The sequence below is a fragment of the Salvelinus sp. IW2-2015 genome, unplaced genomic scaffold, assembly GCF_002910315.2.
Source record: "Salvelinus sp. IW2-2015 unplaced genomic scaffold, ASM291031v2 Un_scaffold4035, whole genome shotgun sequence".
Classification (NCBI taxonomy): domain Eukaryota; kingdom Metazoa; phylum Chordata; class Actinopteri; order Salmoniformes; family Salmonidae; genus Salvelinus; species Salvelinus sp. IW2-2015.
This window is the reverse complement of record NW_019945307.1, coordinates 25719-33862: the sequence shown is the minus strand read 5'-3', so window position 1 is coordinate 33862 and position 8144 is coordinate 25719. Positions and strand designations below refer to the sequence as shown.

At 38.8% G+C, this 8144-nt stretch overlaps 1 long non-coding RNA gene across 1 annotated transcript in view; it reads left to right on the top strand.

Moving 5' to 3' along the window:
* The first annotated feature begins 1580 nt into the window (after positions 1 to 1580).
* Positions 1581 to 8144, top strand: part of LOC139026162 (uncharacterized) — a 12496-nt gene continuing 5932 nt past the window's right edge. Inside the window, exon 1 of the long non-coding RNA XR_011477872.1 lies at positions 1581 to 1669. This is a non-coding gene — a long non-coding RNA (uncharacterized lncRNA). The remainder of the gene's footprint in view (positions 1670 to 8144) is intronic.

The following is an 8144-nucleotide window of genomic DNA, read 5'->3' as shown; positions in this document are numbered from 1 at the left end:
TGTTCAGGTGGATGGATTATCTTGGCAAAGGAGAAATGCTCACTAACAGAGATGTAAACAATCTGGGCACAAAATTTGACAGAAATATGTTTTTGTCGTATGAACATTTCTGGGATCTTATATTTCAGCTCGTGAAACATGGGGACCAACACTTTACATGTTGCGTTTTATTTAATTCCACAATCAACAGCCTGATCAACTCTATGTGAAGGAGATGTGTCGCGCTGCATGAGGCAAATGGTGGTCACACCAGATACTGACTGGTTTTCTGATCCACGCCCCTAACTTTTTTTTAAGGTATCTGTGATGCATATCTGTATTCCCAGTCACGTGTAATCCATAGACCTAATTTATTTCAATTGACTGATTTCCTTAATGAGCTGTAACTCGTAAAGTCTTTTGAAATTGTTGCTTTATATTTTTGTTCAGTATATACACACATGACCAAAAGTATGTGGACACCTGCTCTCTCAACATCTCATTCAAAAGCCTCTACTCTTCTGGGAAGGCTTTCCACTAGAGTTGGAACATTGCTGCTTAACAGCTCACTCTTCTGGGAAGCTTCCACTAGATGTTGGAACATTGCTGCTATAACAGCCTCCACTCTTCTGGGAAGGCTTTCCACTAGATGTTGGACATTGCTGCATAACAGCCATTCTGGAAGGCTTCCACTAGAGTTGAACATTACTGCAGGGACTGCTTTAATTTTGCCACAAGAGCATTAGTGAGGTCGGGCACTGATGTTGGGGATTAGGCTGGCTCGCAGTCGGCGTTCCAATTCATCCCAAAGGTGTTCATGGGGTTGAGGTCAGGGCTCTGTGGAGGCCAGTCAAGTCTTCCACACCGATCTCGACAAACCATGCTGTATCGTTAATACGCTATATATATATGGTATATCAGCCATGGCGTATCAGACCGAATTCCACGGGTATGACAAAAGCATGTATTTTTACTGCTCTAATTATGTTGCTAACCAGTTTATAATCGCAATAAGGCATCTCGGGAGTTTGTGGCTAATACGTCATGGCTAAGGACGTCGTGTTGCTTCGCGCATAAGAACAGCCCCGTTGGCCATATACCTCCTCGGGCCTTATTGCACACACACACACACACACACACACACACACACACACACACACACACATTTAGTGTCTGTGTTTTGTCACGTACCGAAGCTACTGCTGTTTCATTAGGAAAAACTGTAATACAGATTCCATATACACCCAGACCAAAAAATGTAAATTTAAAAAAAAATTGTATTCCTCTATTTCTCACTCATAGAGACTTCTGGGAGACGGTGCATTCAATGGTGAGAGAGGATAAGAGACTTTTCCTCCAGTTTACGACGGGGACTGACAGAGCACCTGTAGGAGGCCTGGGCAAGTTAAGATGATCATCGCCAAGAACGGTCCGACACAGACAGGTGAGAACAGGCCTCGGGTCCCAAATGGTACCCTGTTCATTATCCTATTCCATAGATTGGGTCAAAAGCAGTGCACCTAACGGGTGTTTATAGGGAATAGGGTGCCATTTGGGACATAGCTCAGACTTTATACCGATGTCTCAGAGGTACCTTCCTCCAGTTTACGACGGGGACTGACAGAGCACCCGTAGGAGGCCTGGGCAAGTTAAAGATGATCATCGCCAAGAACGGTCCCGACACAGACAGGTGAGGCCTCGGGTCCCAAATGACATCCTGCTCCCTATACGACTACTGACCAGAGTCGTGCACCATACATCCTATTCCATAGATTGGGTCAAAAGCACCTAACGGGTGTTTATAGGGAATAGGGTGCCATTTGGGACATAGCTCAGACTTTATACCGATGTCTCAGACCCTAATCCATACAGTGTATTCGGGAAAGTATTCAGTCCCCTTTTTCGATATGTTTTGTTTCAGCTTTATTCTAAAATGTTGTGCATTTTATTTTTCCCCTTATAACCCACAATGACAAAGCAAAAACAGGTTTTTAGAATTTTTCACATTTATTACAAATAAAAAAACTATCACATTTCCATAAGTATTCAGACTCTTTACTCAGTGCTTTGTTGAATCTTTGGCAGTGAATAGAGCTTGGAGTCTTCTTGGGTATGACGCTACCAGCTTGGCACACCTGTATTTGGGGAGTTTCTCCCATTTTTCTCTGCAGATCCTCTCTAGCTCATGTCAGGTTGGATGGGGAGCGTTGTTGTACAGCTATTTTCAGGTCTCTCCAGCAATGTTCGATTGGGTCCAAGTCCTGACTCTGGCTGGGCCAGTTAAGGACTTTCAGAGACTTGTCCCAAAGCCACTCCTGTGTTGTCTTGGGTGTGTGCTTAGGGTCGTTGTCCTGTTGGAAGGTGAACCTTCACCCAGTCTGATTTCCTGAGCTAGTTTTTCATCAAGGATCTCTCTGTACTTTGCTCTTTTCATCTTTCCCTCGATCCTGACTAGTCTCCCAGTCCCTGCTGCTGAAAAACATCCCCACAGCATGATGCTGCCACCAGCATGCTTCACCGTAGGGATGGTGCCAGGCTTCCTCCAGACATGATGCTTGGCATTCAGGCCAAAGAGTTCAATCTTGGTTTCATCAGACCAGAGAATCTGGTTTTCTCATGGTCTGAGAGTCCTTTAGGTGCCTTTTGGTAAACTCCAAGCGGGCTGTCATGTGCCTTTTACTGAGGAGTGGCTTCCGTCTGGCACCTCTACCATAAAGCCCTGGTTGGTGGAGTGCTGCAGAGATGGTTGTCCTTCTGGAAGGTTCTCCCATCTCCACAGAGGACTCTGGAGCTCTGTCAGGGTAACCATTGGGTTCTTGGTCACCTCCGTGACCAAGGCCCTTCTCCCCCTTTTTTCTCAGTCTGGGCTCTAGGAAGAGTTCCAAACTTGTTCCATTTAAGAATGATGGAGGCCACTTGTAATTGGGGACATTCAATGCTGCTGAAATATTTTCCCCAGATCTGTGCCTCGACACAATCCTGTTTTGGAGCTCTACGGCACAATTTCTTCTACATCATGGCTTGGTTTTTGCTCTGACATGCACTGTTTAACTGTGGGACCTTATATAGTCAGGTGTGTGCCTTTCCAAATCATGTCCAATCAATTGAATTGACCACAGGTAGACTCCAATCAGGTTGTATAAACATATCAAGGATGATCAATGGAACAGGATGCACCTGCGCTAAAGGGTCTGAATAATTATGTAAATAAGGTATTTCTGTTTTTTATATTTTATAATTTGCAAAAAAATCTCACCCTGTTTTCACTGTCATTATGGGGTATTGTGTGTAGATTGATTTTTTTTTATTTTATTGAATCCATTTTAGAATAAGGCTGTAACGTAACAAAATGTGGCAAAGGTGAGGGGTTTGAATACTTTCTGAACACACTGTAGATTATAACAACTAGAACAGGGATCATCAATTAGATTATAACAACTAGAACAGGGATCATCTACTAGATTAGAACAACTAGAACAGGGATCATCTACTAGATTATAACAACTAGAACAGGGATCATCTACTAGATTATAACAACTAGAACAGGGATCATCTACTAGATTATACAACTAGAACAGGGATCATCTACTAGATTATAACAATTAGAACAGGGATCATCTACTAGATTTAACAACTAGAACAGGGATCATCTACTAGATTATAACAACTAGAAGCAGGGATCATCTACTAGATTATAAAACTAGAACAGGGATCATCTACTAGATTATAAACAACTAGAACAGGGATCATCTACTAGATTATAAACACTAGAACAGGGATCATCTACTAGATTTTAACAACTAGAACAGGGATCATCTACTAGATTATAACAACTGAAACAGGGATCATCTACTAGATTATAACAACTAGAACAGGATCATCTACTAGATTTTAACAACTAGAACAGGGATCATCTACTAGATTATAACAACTAGAACAGGGATCATCTACTAGATTATAACAACTAGAGCAGGGATCATCTACTAGATTATAACAACTAGAACAGGGATCATCTACTAGATTATAACAACTAGAGCAGGGATCATCAACTAGATTATAACAACTAGAGCAGGGATCATCTACTAGATTAGAACAACTAGAACAGGGATCATCTACTAGATTATAACAACTAGAACAGGGATCATCTACTAGATTATAACAACTAGAACAGGGATCATCTACTAGATTATAACAACTAGAGCAGGGATCATCTACTAGATTATAACACTAGACACAGGGTATCTACTAGATTATAACAACTAGAAAGGGATCATCTACTAGATTATAACAACTAGAACAGGGATCATCTACTAGATTATAACAACTAGAAAGGGATCATCTACTAGATTATAACAACTAGAACAGGGATATCTCTAGATTAACAACTAGAACGATCATCTACTGATTTTAACAACTAGAACAGGGATCATCTACTAGATTTAACAACTAGAACAGGGATAATCTACTAGATTATAACAACTAGAACAGGGATCATCTACTAGATTTTAAACAACTAGAACAGGGATCATCTACTAGATTAATAACAACTAGAACAGGGACATCTACTAGATTATACAAACTAGAACAGGGTCATCTACTAGATTTTAACAACTAGAAAGGGATCATCTACTAGATTAACAACTAGAACAGGGATATCTACTAGTTATAACAACTAGAACGGGATCATCTACTAGATTAACAACTAGAACAGGGATCATCTACTAGATTATAACACTAGAACAGGGATCATCTACTAGATTATAACAACTAGAGCAGGGATCATCTACTAGATTTAACAACTAGAACAGGGATCATCTACTAGATTATAACAACTAGAGCAGGGATCATCTACTAGATTAAGAACAACTAGAACAGGGATCATCTACTAGATTAGAACAACTAGAACAGGGATCATCTACTAGATTAGAAACAACTAGAACAGGGATCATCTACTAGATTAGAACAACTAGAACAGGGATCATCTACTAGATTGACAACTAGAACAGGGATCATCTACTAGATTAGAACAACTAGAACAGGGATCATCTACTAGATTAGAACAACTAGACAGGGATCTCTACTAGATTAGAAAACTAGAGCAGGGATCATCTACTAGATTAGAACAACTAGAACAGGGATCATCTACTAGATTAGAACAACTAGAACAGGGATCATCTACTGATTAGAACAACTAGAACAGGGATCATCTACTAGATTAGACACACTAGAACAGGGATCATCTACTAGATTAGAACAACTAGAACAGGGATCATCTACTAGATTATAACAACTAGAGCAGGGATCATCTACTAGATTAGAACAACTAGAGCAGGGATCATCTACTAGATTATAACAACTAGAGCAGGGATCATCTACTAGATTATAACAACTAGAGCAGGGATCATCTACTAGATTATAACAACTAGAACAGGGATCATCTACTAGATTATAACAACTAGAGCAGGATCATCTACTAGATTATAACAACTAGAGCAGGGATCATCTACTAGATTAGAACAACTAGAACAGGGATCATCTACTAGATTAGAACAACTAGAACAGGGATCATCTACTAGATTATAACAACTAGAGCAGGGATCATCTACTAGATTAGAACAACTAGAACAGGGATCATCTACTAGATTAGAACAACTAGAACAGGGATCATCTACTAGATTATAACAACTAGAGCAGGGATCATCTACTAGATTAGAACAACTAGAACAGGGATCATCTACTAGATTAGAACAACTAGAACAGGGATCATCAACTAGATTATAACAACTAGAACAGGGATCATCTACTAGATTATAACAAGTAGAGCAGGGATCATCTACTAGATATAACAACTAGAGCAGGGATCATCTACTAGATTATAACAACTAGAACAGGGATCATCTACCTAGATTAGAACAACTAGAACAGGGATTATCTACTAGATTATAACAACTAGAACAGGGATCATCTACTAGATTATAACAACTAGAACAGGGATCATCTACTAGATTATAACAACTAGAACAGGGATTATCTACTAGATTATACAACTAGAACAGGGATCATCTACTAGATTATAACAACTAGAACAGGGATCATCTACTATATTATACAAACTAGAACAGGGATCATCTACTAGATTATAACAACTAGAACAGGGATCATCTACTAGATTATAACAACTAGAGCAGGGATCATCTACTAGATTATAACAACTAGAGCAGGGATCATCTACTAGATTATAACAACTAGAACAGGGATCATCTACTAGATTAGAACAACTAGAACAGGGATTTCTACTAGATTATAACAACTAGAACAGGGATCATCTACTAGATTATAACAACTAGAACAGGGATCATCTACTAGATATAAACAACTAGAACAGGGATTATCTACTGATTAAAAACTAGAACAGGGATCATCTACTAGATTATAACAACTAGAGCAGGGATCATCTACTAGATTATAACAACTAGAGCAGGGATCATCTACTAGATTAGAACAACTAGAAAGCAGGGATCATCTACTAGATTAGAACAGGGATTATCTACTAGATTAGAACAACTAGAACAGGGATCATCTACTAGATTAGAACAACTAGAACAGGGATCATCTACTAGATATAACAACTAGAGCAGGGATCATCTACTAGATTAGACAACTAGAACAGGGATCATCTACTAGATTAGAACACTAGAACAGGGATCATCTACTAGATTAGCACAACTAGAACAGGGATCATCTACTAGATTAGAACAACTAGACAGGGATCATCTACTAGATTAGAACAACTAGAACAGGGATCATCTATAGATTAGAACAACTAGAACAGGGATCATCTACTAGATTAACAACTAGAACAGGGATCATCTACTAGATTAGAACAACTAGAACAGGGATCGTCTACTAGATTAGAACAACTAGAGCAGGGATCATCTACTAGATTAAGAACAACTAGAACAGGGATCATCTACTAGATTAGAACAACTAGAACAGGGATCATCTACTAGATTAGAACAACTAGAACAGGGATCATCTACTAGTTAGAAAAACTAGAACAGGGATCATCTACTAGATTATAACAACTAGAACAGGGATCATCTACTAGATTAGAACAACTAGAACAGGGATCATCTACTAGATTATAACAACTAGAGCAGGGATCATCTACTAGATTAGAACAACTAGAGCAGGATCATCTACTAGATTATAACAACTAAGCAGGGATCATCTACTAGATTATAACAACTAGAGCAGGATCATCTACTAGATTATAACAACTAGAACAGGGATCATCTACTAGATTATAACAACTAGAGCAGGGATCATCTACTAGATTATAACAACTAGAGCAGGGATCATCTACTAGATTAGAACAACTAGAACAGGGATCATCTACTAGATTAGAACAACTAGAACAGGGATCATCTACTAGATTATAACAACTAGAGCAGGGATCATCTACTAGATTAGAACAACTAGAACAGGGATCATCTACTAGATTAGAAACAACTAGAGCAGGGATCATCTACTAGATTAGAACAACTAGAACAGGGATCATCTACTAGATTAGAACAACTAGAACAGGGATCATCTACTAGATTATAACAACTAGAGCAGGGATCATCTACTAGATTAGAACAATAGAACAGGATCATCAACTAGATTATAACAACTAGAACAGGGATCATCTACTAGATTATAACAACTAGAGCAGGGATCATCTACTAGATTATAACAACTAGAGCAGGATCATCTACTAGATTATAAACACTAGAACAGGGATCATCTACTAGATTAGAACAACTAGACAGGGATTATCTACTAGATTATAAACAACTAGAGCAGGGATCATCTACTAGATTAGAACAACTAGAACAGGGATCATCTACTAGATTAGAACAGGGATTATCTACTAGATTAGAACAACTAGAACAGGGATCATCTACTAGATTAGAACAACTAGAACAGGGATCATCTACTAGATTATAACAACTAGAGCAGGGATCATCTACTAGATTAGACAACTAGAACAGGGATCATCTACTAGATTAGAACACCTAGAACAGGGATCATCTACTAGATTAGCCAACTAGAACAGGGATCATTCTACTAGATTAGAACACTAGAACAGGGATCATTACTAGATTAAACAACTAGAACAG